We start from the raw sequence: 14736 nt of genomic DNA on the forward strand, positions 1-14736 counted from the left end.
CGCTGGGGCGGAGGGCAGAGTGGGCCGGGGCCGCGTGGGGCGGAGGGCCGGCCGGGACGTGGGGGGAAGGCGCTGGGAGTTCGGGGAGGCTCTGCGGAGGGAAAGGTGGCAGTCGTCCCGTCACGGGACTTTTTTGCGGAGTTTTGTTTGACATCTGATCTGGCGCGGGTCTCAGGAAGAAGGGGGCAGGTGGAAGTACCGGGAGGCAACGTTGACCTGACCTGCGCCCCGCTCTCTCAGTCCGCGTGTTCTCCTCTCTCTCTTTCTCTTTCTCTCTCTCCCCCACTGCCCCCCCCACCGTTGTGTGTGTGTGTGTGTGTGTGTGTGTGTGTCTGGGTGTGCGCGCCGGTGCCCGGGCTTCTGGCGGCCGCAGATGTTTCCAGTGCCCCATTCTGGCATCAAACTGAAATCTGCCAAGGTGTTTCCACAGGCGACTGTAGCGCCGGTACAAAGGGCCTTTACTTGGGAACGGGCTATTCAGTACCCACTTAAAAGGGTAAATAGGAAGTGTGGAGTAGGAGAGAGACTGCGGCCAACAAGGTCCAATTCTTGCTACTGAAAGCTGCAGAGGGACGCCCCCTTGCCAGCTAGGTTGAATTTGCTGGGTGCCCTCTGGCTCTCCTCTGCAGATGTACTTACTACCAGGGTCTGTGGAAAAGAGGTATTGAGACCTATGACTAATGACTAACTGCGCAATTTGACTATTTCCCCCAAAGTTCTTTTCTTCTGTGACTTTCTTTAACTTCCTGAGGTGGTAGGAAAGGAACTTTAAATTTAGTTTTTCTCTCACGTTTGAGAGTTTAGATGTCTGCTAGGGTGGCTGTAGCTGCACCATTCTTCCCAACACTGGGGGTGGATGGTCAGGGTATAGAGGCAATTAAGTGTTTCCTTTTAACAGAGCCTGAAACAGTTCTGAGAAGAAAACTATTCTGAGGACACTGTCTGACTCAAAGACAGGTCTGTCCAGTGGCCTATACTTAGCTTTTCTTTCTGTACCTGAGAGTCCCTCTTCAGTTGCCAGTCTCTACTTGTTATGGTGAACGGACTACTTCAGGCTATTTCTGATTTGAATTCTGACTTACTCTTCCTTGTAATTCTTATATTTTTTAAAGGGTTTGAATTGACTCTAGGATGTTGAATATATTAACTACATCTATCGCATACCACGGAGTAACTAGTAGAGCTCTTTTGAGCTGAGTCTAAGACTAATGATGGGTTTCTTTATTGTAGGCTGTATTTTATTGGCAGGTAGGAAACAACTTTTTTGCCATAGTTGTGATTATACCGTTTTAATTCTGGGTTCTGCTGATCTTCCCTCTTTTGACCTATTTGGGCACACGTGTTCAAGTCACATCTCAATTTGTATAAGCAGTGCTTTGGGTAAACTCTGCAGAGTAACTGGACAATAATTAATATTTCTACGTGGGATTCCTTCCCTTTGGCTCACTCAGAGAAAGAAAATATCTGTGATTATTATGGGATAGTATTAACACTGAAGATTTGCCAGTTTTGAGTTTCGGTGTTGTCGCATTGCAATTTTCCTAGCTGAAAGGAACTCAGTATTTACTCATGGGTCAGTCTGTGTAGGGTATATTCACACCCCTGGATTTCAGATGTGGTTGTTGTGGAAGAATATAACTACCTGACAAACATCTGTGGATCTTGAGGGGCCAATAGCTGGAAAGAACCAGAACTATGAGTTGTTCTTTAATTATTTTTATTTTTCTTCTCTTTTTAAATTAGGCCATGTGGCTCATACGTGCAGTCCTGAGTCTAAGAGAGGGAGTGATAGACATACATTATAATGCTATTTCCATTTCTTTATGGTCACTGATTTGAAGATCTGTCCTGTTTCTTTTTTCATCCTTGCCATTTCATATTCTCCATAGTATCTTTGGGCTACCATTGCAGATGAACCAACGAAGCTCTCAGACTGTGCTTTCTTCGTAGCTATCTAAGATAAAAACTCTTCAAAAACCCAAGCCCTGGCAGCTGTCATCATAAACCAATCCCTTGGTATTACATTTAATTTGGCTAGTTTACTTTGAAAGATATTGACTAATTGGAATACATCCTAAAAAGTGACTGACTGACTCATCAATAAAAAGGCACAAAGTTGCAGGATGGATTAAAAAAAGGATGGATTTATTGAGGACCTGGTATATGCTGGGTTCAGTGTTCTTCTTAATTTAACTCTCATGACAGTCCTGTGAGGTGAAAATAATTTCTTCTATTATACAGATGAAGAAATAAGTTCAGAGAGGTTATGTAACTTGTTTCAGATCACACAGCTAGTAAGGGAAAGGATTGGAATTCATACCCATCTGTTTGTCCTATGTTGAACTGCCTTTAGGACTGTGACACTTGAGGAAGAGCTGAAAAGATCAAAGCTAAGAACCGAGGAAACACAACACCTACCTTCAAATACTTGAACTGTCCTGTGCAAAGAGAACTTTCTCTGTATGATTCTGGAAGACAGCGTTAGGATCAAAGGACAGACATTCCAAGAGGATAGACTTTGATTTGATAGGAGAGAATTCTATTTTCTTTTTTTAAAGATTTATTTATTTATGCATACAGAACTAGGGTATAGGCCAGAGGTGAAGGAGCAGTGAGAGGTTTCACTGGAGACGGAGCGGGGAGCAGAACAGGCAGACTGACGAAGTACACTGCTGAGGGGAGCAGTGGGTGGGTCAGGAGAGATCTGCTGAGCCATGTGGATCGCCTCTGGGGGCTAGGAATCAAACTCACACTGAAGCAGCTGCGGCTAGCTTGCAGTGCTCCATCCTAATCCTCTGCCACCAGAGAGGGCTGAGAATTCGATTTTCTGAAAACAAAACGGAGAGCATTGTAAGAGAGTGAGTTAACCCATCATTGGAGGTATTCAGTGAGTCTCTAAGCAGAGACTTTTCCATTTCTTATCAAGAATATGGTAAAACTTACTGGATTTAGTGATCTTTCAGTATTTTAAGGTCTTATTCTGTGAAAATGATTTTAAACTCCCAACCTTGATCTGTAAAAAACTAGTATGTATTAAATACTTTTTGTACCAGGTATTTGCTAGACACTTTTCCAGTGATACATCGTTTAATTCTCAGAAACTCCATATGAGGTAGGTATTATTATCCCACTTTACAAAGGGGGAAACTGATATTCCAGAGAGTTCAAAAATATACTAGTGGTTTCACAGCTAAAACAGTGGGGCTGAAATTCACTTGCTCCTTCTTAGCTGTCTGGCCTACGTAAAACATGTGTCCTCTCTCAACTATAGTGTCTTCATTTGCAAAATGGGATTTATGATATCACCTACTTTGTAGTGGGTTTATGAGGACTAAATAATTAATACATGCTTTTCACTAGACCTCACTGATTGCCTTTGAGAGCCCAGATTTAGGGGTGAGAGGTACCATTTGGCTTCTTTGGGGTAAATTCAGGCCTAGTAGAAACCTTGAATGTTCTGGGATTCATTCTTTGTACCATTAGTAGTAGCTGCTGACTCCTTGAAGGGCTTTGTGGCGTTAGTGACTAATACCTTAAGAGGAGGATTCAGCCAGCAGGTTTGAGTATAGGAAGCAGTGTCAGGCCTGTGGAAAGAAAATTCTTACCCCACTGAAGAGTCAGTGCAGAGGTCAGTGCAGAGTGTTTGCATTTTTATACTTTATGTCTTATTTTAGGATGAACAAGGTCATGACTGTTAGAACTATGACAGAACTTAGATGCCAAGAGTAATGCCCTTAATCCTCCCCTAGCCATATGGGGAGGTATTAACCCCACTTGGGGAGCAGGGACAGAATAGGATCAGGCCTTACCCAGGTAGCTATCCAGGCACACTCCAGAGACAGGGTTAGGATCAAGACATTGGTTAAAATTTGTCATCCCCCATACCCTTTCTATTTTCAGAAAACATAAAACTACTTAACCCCTGAATCTTTTAGTGAACCTTTATCAGAATGGGAATCAGATATTTTTGGTCAGGGAGCTTCCTCAGTTGACACCTAAGTGTTTGGGTGCCAATGGCTTGCCTTGTTCCCCCTTCAGTCAGACATCTGGGTGTAGTACAGCTGAAACTGAATTATAATGGATGTGATTCCAAATCAGTTGGCTTAGTTTCACTTACTGGAGTGAAGTTAGAGGGTGACATTTCAAAGGCTTGCCTTTGACTCATGACAGGATTTGGAAAGATACAAGTTAAAGACAAAAATCCAAGGCTACAGCTTCTCTTACATATAGTGAGAGAGGACAGCATCATCAAAATATGCTCCTTTTTTAAATTTATGTTTTCTTCTACTACCTTAAGATAATTGCAGGCCTAGGAAAAAGCATATAAACTAGCTGCGATCACTGAAAATAATAACCTTTTTCACAGACTCAGATGGCAATACAAAACCTGTTTAGACAGAAAATCTAGGTGAGTTTTTATCCAAAACCTCCCAGAAAGTGAAGCATTTCCACTGAGAAATCCCATATGGACTTGCTTAAGCCAAGAGCTTCAAGATGACAAAAACTTGCCAAAGATGCTCTGCTGTTAGACTTGTCCTATTGTCCCCACCTTTCTCAGATGATGCTGTGCCAGCTTAGTCCATGACCCTGAAATACATCCTTTAAATTTGTTTGAGACCAGCAAAGTCAACTCACTGATTTTGATTCCTTGACTTACATCCAGGGATGGTAAGAGATGAAGATTCTTTTAGGCAAAACCGTTTGAACATGGCCTGATTAAAGATAGTAAGAGTAGCCTTCTTTGTGACCAGCAACCTGAGTCCTAGTTTGACTTTCTATTAAGTAACTATAAATTTGAGCAAATTAACTTCTCTGTCCCTCAGATCCTTCACCGTAAAGTGAGCATAATGTTTCATAGGGTTGTTAAAAGGAGTCTGTCAGGTATTTTAAAACCGCGTAGAATGTTCCATAAATATTATTTACCAAACTCAAGAGTCTTGTGTTTTTATTCCTTACCATTCTGTAATGATGAGATAGGCATTATCATCCCTGTTTTACAGACTAGGAAACTCATGTTCAGAAATGCTGTCATACAGAAGGTAGATGACAGAATTGGAATTTGAATCTTAGGTCTGTCAGACTCAGCCCAACTCTTTTTATTAGATTGTGCTAATTCCAGTGATCTTTATGCATCGGTAGTACATTGCTTTCTCTTCAGAATTGTTCCAGTAGGAAAACCGCTACAAACAGAGTAAAAGGAAGCTTGCTTACATCTTTGCATAATTCAGAATGTTGAAAGGGGGTCACTTGTCACCTGGACTGAGGGCAGTTTCCTGAAGTGGGAGGCCGCAAGTCCAGAGGTGTGTCCTTAGAATCGTTGCATAGTGGCATTGGAAGGAATTCTGTGGCTCGTCTCAGGGTGTACCTCTCATTTTACAGATGGGGAAGTAGACTGAGAGTGTGAAATACCTCAGGGTCTTACTGTCAGTGAGAGGCCTGGAGTCCACGTCCCTAGATCCGAGCCCAGTGCTTCCTCCTCAGCACCACACAGCACTGTTCTCCCCTGATAAATAGGGATGACAAAGGTTTTCTAGCTTCCTCACGAGATCATTGTGAAATTCAAATTGAAAGCATGAACAAAAAAATTTTGATAGTTATAAAACACTGTATGTATACAAGGTAGTCATGCTATTATTCATTCAGCAAGTATTTATAGGCACCTGCTAAGCCTACACCACTCCTTGGAGACCTGGGGTGTTCAATCACAAGTTAGATGAATGGGCGGCCCTCAGGCTGTTTTCAGTCTTTTAAGAAAAAGACACCATGTTCATAATTACAGTTTGAAGTAGAAAACAGACAAAGGAAAGGGTCAGAACTAAATTTTCTTTTTATAAATTGTGATTTGGAGGTAGAGAAAAGATGAAAGGTTTTGGGAGCTTTTCTTTATAATTGAGATATAAATCACATACCATAATACTTTAAATCACATACCATAATACTTTAATTTTTAATAGTCACAAAGTTGTACAGCCATCACCATTAGTTAATTTCAGAACAATTTCATCACCTTGCAAAAGAAATCAGTATCCTTTAGGCTATCACCACCTTACTCCTATGTTCTTCAACCTTAAAGCAATCACTAATCTCTTTTCTGTCTCTGGACATCTCATATAAATGGACCTCATACAATGTGTGGTCTTGTGCCTTCTTTCATGCAGCATGTTTTCAAGTTTCATCCATGTCATAGCATGAATGAGTTCTTGATTCTTTTTTAGTGACTGAATAATATTCTGGTATATGGATATACTACAACTTATCCTTTGATGGACATTTATTGTTGGTGGATATGTGAGTTGTTTATAGTTTTGGGCTGTTATAAATAGAACTGCTAAGAACGTTGAACTCTTTAATTTTTGCTTGAATACAGGTTTTCATTTCTTTTGAATATTTATTTACCCAGAAGTTGAATTTCCTGGTTGTTTTGTAACTTTGTTTAAGTTTTTGAGGGGAGGCTTTTCCTAAACATTTTTTTCTTATTGCAAATAATTTCAGTCAAACTTTGTATTTACAGTGTATTAATTATCCTCCCTAATCCTCACATGAGGTATGTACTATGACTACTTTCAATAACATGAAAACTAACTAGTGTTTTTAAGCACTTACCATGTGCCAGATAGTGTACTACTTTTCAGTGCATTATCTTATCTAATGTTTTCATACAACCTATGAGATAGATGATAACAGTGCTGGTTTAAAAAAAAAAGACCAAAACCCAGGAACATAAAGGAGATAAAAAATTTTGCCTAAGATTACACAACTTAGTATGTTATAGAGCTATACACAAATTCAAGTTTCTTTCGGTCCAAGGCTGGTTCTAATGGTTACTTGTTATAAAAATAATAAATGTTTATAATAGAGTACTTAGAAAATACAGAGGAACAGTAAGAAAAACATGTCCGCCATTGTCTTACCAGAACGATGACGACTGACTTAGGTTTCTGGTACACATCCTTTTTATTATACTATTTAATGTAAGTAATACTTTTTGATTTATTTTTTTTTCTCCTCAAGGCTGGGTTGGCTCTGTGTGTGTAGTTGTGCATGAGTGTATGCTTGCATGTTTTGTACCTGGTTTTTTAACTTTAAATGGTTGATGTATTCCACTTATTGACTTCATTAACTTATCTTTCATGTTTTGAATGACTGTAGCAGGCAAGAACTTTCTTAGGCAAAGGACTTTCCTAGGAAGAATTCTAAATATGTACAAAATAAACAGAATGGGATAATGAATCCCCATGTACCCGTCATCCTATTTCAACAATGTCAACATTCTACCTTTCTTGTTTCATCTTTATCTTCCCTGCTTTCCATTCCCTATTCTGTTCTTTCAGGTAACATTTACAAATATTAAAATGCACTTTGACAGATAAGGAGCTTAAAGTAAGGGAGTAATAGTTAATCCATACTCCAAACGATATATAGAACCTTTCTATCATTTTAGGGAGTTCTCACATATTCTTTGTGAGTTTTCATACTCTCCATCACCACCCTATAACACTTCTGAATATTTTGTTTTTTACCACAGTTTTTCCTGTTCTAGAACTTCATATAAATAGAATCATATGGTATGTAACTTTTTATATCTGACTTCTGTTACTCAGAATCTTTGAGATTTATCCATATTGTTTCCTGTATCAGTAGTTCCTTTGTTTTTTTTTTCCTGTAATAACTTTATTGGTATATAATTAACATACTATATAATTCACCCATCTAAAGTGTACAAGTCAGTGATTTTTACTATACTCAGTAAATTTCAGAACATACTCATCACCTCAAAAAAGAAACCCTGAACCACAGTAAAATACCACTTCATACCCCGAGTATGGCTATAATTTTTTTTGTATTTTTATAATTAAATCTATTTCCTTACATTGTTGTTAATTTTTGGACAGTATCTGAGTTCTCCCCTCAAGCGTAGTCCCTGTGGTTCTCCCACCACCATGGCACCCATGAGCCATCACCACAATCCCTTGCGCTCTTCCCTCTCATGTTTTGACCCCTCTGCCACCCTCTTCCGTGCTGTAGGCCTTAGATCTATGGTCACTTTACAAGTTTTGTCTTTTTCCTGGGCTTTTTGTTCGGTTTCTCTGTACTCCGATATAAGTGAAACCATCCAATAATTCTCTTTTTCCTTCTGATTTGTTTAGCATTATCCCTTAGGATGGCTATAATTTAAAAAAGAAAAATGGCAGGCATTGGTGATGATGTAGAAATACTGGAATCCTTGTACATTGCTGCAGAAATTGCATACAAATACCTATCTGTTTGCAATGTTCATAGCAAGGCTATTTACAGCAGCCAATTAATGAATGGATAAGTACATGGGCTTTGTTAGAAATGAAGTCCTATGTGTGTCACAACATGGATGAACTTCAAAACTTCATGCTGAGTGAAAGAAACCAGACTCAAAGGCCATATATAGTAGGATTCTATTTATATAAGATATCTAGAATAGGTAAATCTATATACACAGATATTTTGTTGATGATTGCAGGTGCTGGGTGGAAGAGGAATAGGAACTGGCAATGGATATGGGATTTTCTTTTGTAGTGATGGAAACATTTTAAAACTAGCTAGAGGTTGTAGTTGTACAATTTTGTAACTATACTAAGTATTACTTTAATATCTTAAAATGGTTATTTTTTTGTACTGTGAATTTTACTCCATTAAAAAAAATCCTTTATGCAAACTGGTCCAACCACTATGGAAAGCTGTGTGTAGGTTTTTCAAACTACTAAAAATGGAGCTAACATATGACCCAGTGATTCCAACCTAGGAATATACCCAAAGAATTGAAAAATATTAATTCAAAAGGATACCTGTACGCCTATGTTTATTGTAGCACTATTTACAATAGGTATGATATGAAAACAACCAACATGTTTAAAAATAATTGACTGGATTAAGAAGATGTGTGTGTGTATATATATGTGTGTATATATATGTACATATACATATGCATATACATATACATACACACACACACATATTACTCAGCAGTCAGAAATAGTCATACCATTTGCAGCAATGGATGGAACTGGAAGGGATTGTGCTCAGTAAAATAAACCAGAAAGAAAAAGAGAAATATCGGAGGGTTTCACTTATAGGAGGAATATAGGGCAACCAAATAAGGGAACAGGAAAAAAAAATAATTATAATTAAAAAATACAAAATTAATGGGCAACTATAAATCAGAGACATTCTGCAGGGGAGGGAGAAAGATCAAAATGGGAGGGAAGAGCACAAGAGACTGTTGTGATGGTGCACTGGTGAACTGGTGGTAGGAATTTTACAGGGATACACTTGATAGGAGAAAGCATACAGTGTACAAAAATGAAAAGTGATGTTAAAAAAATGTGTATACAGGCCCTCCCTGGTGGCGCAGCAAATTAAAGCACAGCACTAAGAAGCTTAAGTGACTTCCGCATGAGTTCAATCCCTGCCTGCCCTGGAGGAGATCCACATGGTGAGGCAGACCTCTCCTGACCTGCCTGCTGCTCCCCTCAGCAGTGTACTTCGTTGATCTGCCTGTTCTGCTCCCCACTCTGTCTCTGGTGAATCCTCTCACCCTCCGCATCTCTGGCCTGTACCCCAATTCTGTATGAATAAATGATAAATCTTTAAAAAAAAAATAAGTGTATACACACATACATACACACACACATCCTTTAGGTATGACCTCTCCACCCCCAATTCCCAGTCCTAAGAAACCATAAAGTTGCTTTCTATTTCTATAAATGTTCTGGACATTTTGTAGAAAATTCGAGTACACAATATATGGCATCTTTTACCTAGCAAAATGTTTCCAAGGTTCATCCATGTTGTAGTTGTAGTAGTACTTTACTCCTTTTTATGACTAACATTCCATTATATGGATATGCCACATTTTGTTTATTCAAAATGTATACTTTGTTTAAATACGATGGACATATGGGTTGTTTCCACCCTTTAGTATATATCATACTGCTATAAACATTCATGTACAGATTTTTATATGGAATGCTTTTGTTTTTAACACAGTCATGTTGTCAGGACTCAGTGCAATTCCGATTTGCCTAATACCTGTTGAGCACAGTTCAGGTACTTTCATATATATATTTCAGTCTTTTATTCTTCACTCGAACTCACTGAAGAATGTTAACATCCCCATTTTACAAACGAAGAAATTGAAACTCAGGAAATTGAAAGGTTAAGTATATAGGTATTAATTGATACAGTAAGGGGGCTGGAACTCAGAGCCAGGTGCCTAAGGATTTTAACTCTGCCTGTCTCTTTGTTATATTATCCAGAACCCAAACAAGGACTAAGGCACACCTGAATTGGGTGGTTCCTCATAATTGTTTGGATATTACCATTCAACTCTTGATTCCAGATGAGTAATCTTTGCCAGGTGTACTTTGTTCTAAATCTTGTTAACCTCAGGCTATTATATTACTGGTTTGCATTATGAAGTATATTAATTCCCCCAAATTGAGTTGTTAATTGAATTTATTGTCTTATTAGCTTCCTTTATAATAGCAGAGCTATGCCCATGGAAGAAAGTTTTCCAGTAGTCTAAGTAAAAAGTTTGTGGAAGGAATGGGGATGAATGGTCACAACTAGACATTTTAGATCTCCAAGAATAGAATACCTTTAGGGAAATGTAACATCTGCATAGCAGCTCATGTTTTCGTTATAACATTATGTCATGTTTTCTTCTGTGCTTTAGATATTTTTATATTTTTCATAGCCCCAGCTCCTAAAAACAGACTTCCTTCTTCCTCCTTTTCATTGAGTATCAGCTAAAGCTGGCCTACAGTGTCCTAAATTGTAATAGATACCTTTCTTAAACCTTTGTACCTTGGCTTAAAGTTTTTATTGCACTTTCAAGTTCTGCAAACAAATTAGCCCTCAACATTATGAGAGCTTTAAGTGTGAAAATATGGGTGTATTCAGTGAACTGCTATCATTAGGATAAAGAAGATACATTAAAAGTCAGTAGTGGTCTATTAAATTCCTCATTTTTTCATTAGTGATTCCAAGTTGTCTTTCTTATTCTGCTGTCATATGTTTAGTTTGTTTCCCCTGCTATCATTTTTGTGCTTTCTTCAAAGATATATAAGTAATAAAAACTAGATTTAACTGATTATCCATGTTATGCCTTCTGAATTTACATCCTATTAAACTTGGTCATTTGATTAAATTAGCCCTCTCCAGTCCCTCTGGAGAACTCTGCTTACAATTGTTTTGGTGCCATTGATAGTCAATGACAGCTATATTGTGTGATCTTGAGAAGAACTGTTTGTCTTAGTCTTTGCTATATTTTTAGTCTAGAAATATAGTCTTTGCTAATTTTCTGTCATAATAGGCATTAAAAATTTTATCTTGAAATCACTTTTTTCTTTTAAATTTTTATTTATTTTTGCATAGAAGAACTGGGGTACTGGCCAGAGGTGGGGAGGAGGGTAAGAATATTCACCAGAGACAAGAGTGAGGGGTAGAACAGGTAGATCTATTGAAATACACCGCCAAAGGGAGCAGTGGGCAGGACAGGGGAGGTCTGCTGCATCATGTGGGTCAGCTCCCTGACTGGGGATCAGACTTAGGCCTTGTAGTGATAGCATGATAGCACTGAAACTTAACTCCATTGGCCACCAGGGAGGCCTTGAAGTTACTTCTTTGAGTCTTCTAGACTCTTGTCAGAACTGAACATTATATAATCTGTGTAGAAATCCCCTTGACATAGTCTTTAGTAGTGTTTTTATACACACACAAAAATGTGTTTTATGTTATATATGTAGCTAATGTGTCAATTTCAAGTCTCATTGAATTTTTCCTATCTGTACAATTGACTTTCAGAGTCCTTCCTAAAATAATGCTTTTAAATCTTGACCCTTGACTAAATGTCATCATCAAGTAGCTGACCAGGTACTGACCTGACTATTTACATTTGAGAGAATTTTGGAGTGAAGTATGAAACTAGTTATGTCTCATAGTGGATTTGAGAGCATTTTCCTTCCAATGGGAACCTTTTAAATAATCGCTATTTAGAAGTGATTCCAGTTAGGCTCATCTCACTGTAAGTTTGTGGAAAGGCAGTGAATGCATTTACTTGAGAGAAGAGAAGGAGAGCTATGCTCCAGATGAGCTATCATTTCTTCTCAGGAAGGGAACAGAAGTGCTCACCAAAGTGCTAAGAAGTTATATTAAATTTGCCATTTAATTTTTTTAAACTTCTACTGAATAGTCTGATACGGCTTTAATTCCCAGGTCCCATTTAACTGACTTGGGGTTTCTTTTTTTTTTTTTTTGCTTGTCTGGTTTCTTTGCTTTTTGCCCCTGATGTTCTTTTATTATCTCCATGATACACGTCAGTCTTACCTAAAGCCACCTGCCTTGAGTCTGTGCTCTCATAGTGTGCTATGTCTTTCATCTCCACATTCCCCCATGTCTAACACAATGCTTGGTTCTTGGTATTCAGTTAATGTTTTAAAAAAATTAATAAATAGCAACAATTTACTTGGCTCATTTGATGTATTCTCATTATGATCATTACTCTAGGAATTATACACCATAGGTTAAGGGTGTGCATACAACTCTAGGTTTGCATCCCTGCTCTAATTCCAGTTTATACTGGGTCTACTTTTATAACTCCCATAATTCATCTGTGGCTCGGGACCTTAATGACTTCTGTAGCTACCCTTTGCTGCCAGCATAGACTCTCCACGTCCTCTGATACTTTGACACCAGATCCCAGTTAAGATCTGGGATGGATGGCATAGCCTGGGCCATATGCTCACCCTGTAGCTTGCAAGGGGGCCTCATATAAGAATCTTAGTCTCCACAGACTCACTTCATAGTGGGAAAGGACACTGCTTCCCACCAGACTCATTAGATGGGGAACTAACAAAATATAGAAGTAATCAGACAACTATAAATGTCCACTACATCTTAGACCTCAAGTCTAAAATTGGCCATCAGTCACTTTCATAGCAACTTTTTTTTTAGTCAGTATTTTGCACTCCTGGATATATTTTTATTTGTATTGTTGTTTGTTATCTATCCTTTCCTGCTAGAGTATTGTTTTCTTGGCTGCTGTACTGGACCTAGAATAGTACCTAGCATATAGTAGAAACTGCTTGTGCTCCTCTGTTGAATGAGTAAATACAAAGCCCCTAGCACAATTCCTAGCACATAATAAGTGTATAGTATTTGTCAACATGCTAAAGATAAAAAATGTATCTTCTTTTCAAAATATATTAGAGAAAACCTTTTTTACTTAGATTATTTAATTTCACCCTCCCAGCAGTCCTCCAGGGCAAAGGGTACTAATGAAAAATGAGCCTTTTTCTGGTGAAGCCTACACGATCCTTTCTGTGTTTGTTCCAGGAATTCCAGGAACGGGTACATGGAATGGACATGTTCCAAGTATATGAAGCCGGAATGGGTACATACTTTGAGAGATTAGGAGACCTGAAGAAGGTCGTATAACTGGTCTTAGTTAAGACAAGATCTACTCATTGCCTTTGGTATTTTTTTCATTACAATAAGCTTCACCCCATATTGTGATTTTTTTTTTATCAGAATACCATCAGGTTTTACTAGTTTACATAAGTAATAAATTAGTGATTAGTTTGCATAGCTAATTTTGGGACTACAACCTCATACCTCTGTATATGTACATCTGTTTCGCTCATCTGACACCACAGCTCCAGTGCCGCCACCCAATCATTTCCCTGCCCCACCCCCTCCTTTCCCTCAATGGGAGAATTTACTGTTATTTTAGCTTTGACCATTATATCACAAGTCATAACTGTAGGCACAATTGCAGGCCAGCATTTCACTTGTGTCAATTTGTTCAATTTCATATTTTTTACTTAATGGTCAAAGGTCCTTGGAAAAGCCACCACAAAGGTACAGTTGTTTTTATCTGGCATTTGTGAGTGTTCTTGATGCTTACAGGGTTTTGTACTCACTTAGGTGCAATTCCAGGTAACTTCTAAGTTGCAAGAATACATTTTTGTCCTTTTAAACTATTATGCTCCCCAAATATATGGAGGCATGAGCCCCAGAGAATTCAGACTGAATGGGGAAATCTAATCAGGCAACATGTTGTTTATTGTCCTACTGTGTGCTTGGCACTAAAGGAAAAAAGTATGTAATAACATAGTGTTTAGAGAGAGTTTCCTTTTGTGATTAAATGCCAAAGGAAAGGAAGGCATCTGCTCACAGAGCAGGTGTGGGGAAGGTGTGATTTCAGGGGTGTGTGTGCTCATAATCTACAAGAGACCCGCTGATGGAACACCAGTGCCAGAGAACCAGATGTGGCTTGGAGGGTTGACAGGGAGGCCACACTCACAACACAGAGGGTCATCATGGGGAAGAGAGGTTAGCCCTTTGTGGCCTCATGGGTAGAACCAACACCAACCAATAGGACTTAGACCTTTCTTTTAAAACCAACTTTTTTAATTTTTTCCCTCTAGTGATTGTCTCCTGACTGCAAATTTAATGTACTTTTATTGAAATCATCACAAAGTCAAAAAAGAGTCAAACTGTTATCTAAGGAAAGCATTATTAATTTTTTGTATTTCTATTTTTAAATATAGCTGTGGTAAGTATTTACTGAAAAAGCAACACATTATCATAAACATTTGACATGATGTAAATATTTTTTCTTGTGTAAGTAGCATTTCTAATGTCTGTATAGTAGCACCTGGTTGTCCATTATTTTAACTATTTAACATTAGAAACTTGGGT

At 38.4% G+C, this 14736-nt stretch overlaps 1 protein-coding gene across 2 annotated transcripts in view; it reads left to right on the top strand.

The window, feature by feature from the left end:
- Nucleotides 1–14736, top strand: part of WDTC1 (WD and tetratricopeptide repeats 1) — a 56687-nt gene that overhangs the window by 513 nt on the left and 41438 nt on the right. The gene's annotated exons all lie outside the window — the stretch shown is intronic.

This window comes from Condylura cristata, unplaced genomic scaffold (genome assembly GCF_000260355.1).
Source record: "Condylura cristata isolate star-nosed mole 26May11 unplaced genomic scaffold, ConCri1.0 scaffold00008, whole genome shotgun sequence".
NCBI classification, from domain to species: Eukaryota; Metazoa; Chordata; class Mammalia; order Eulipotyphla; family Talpidae; genus Condylura; species Condylura cristata.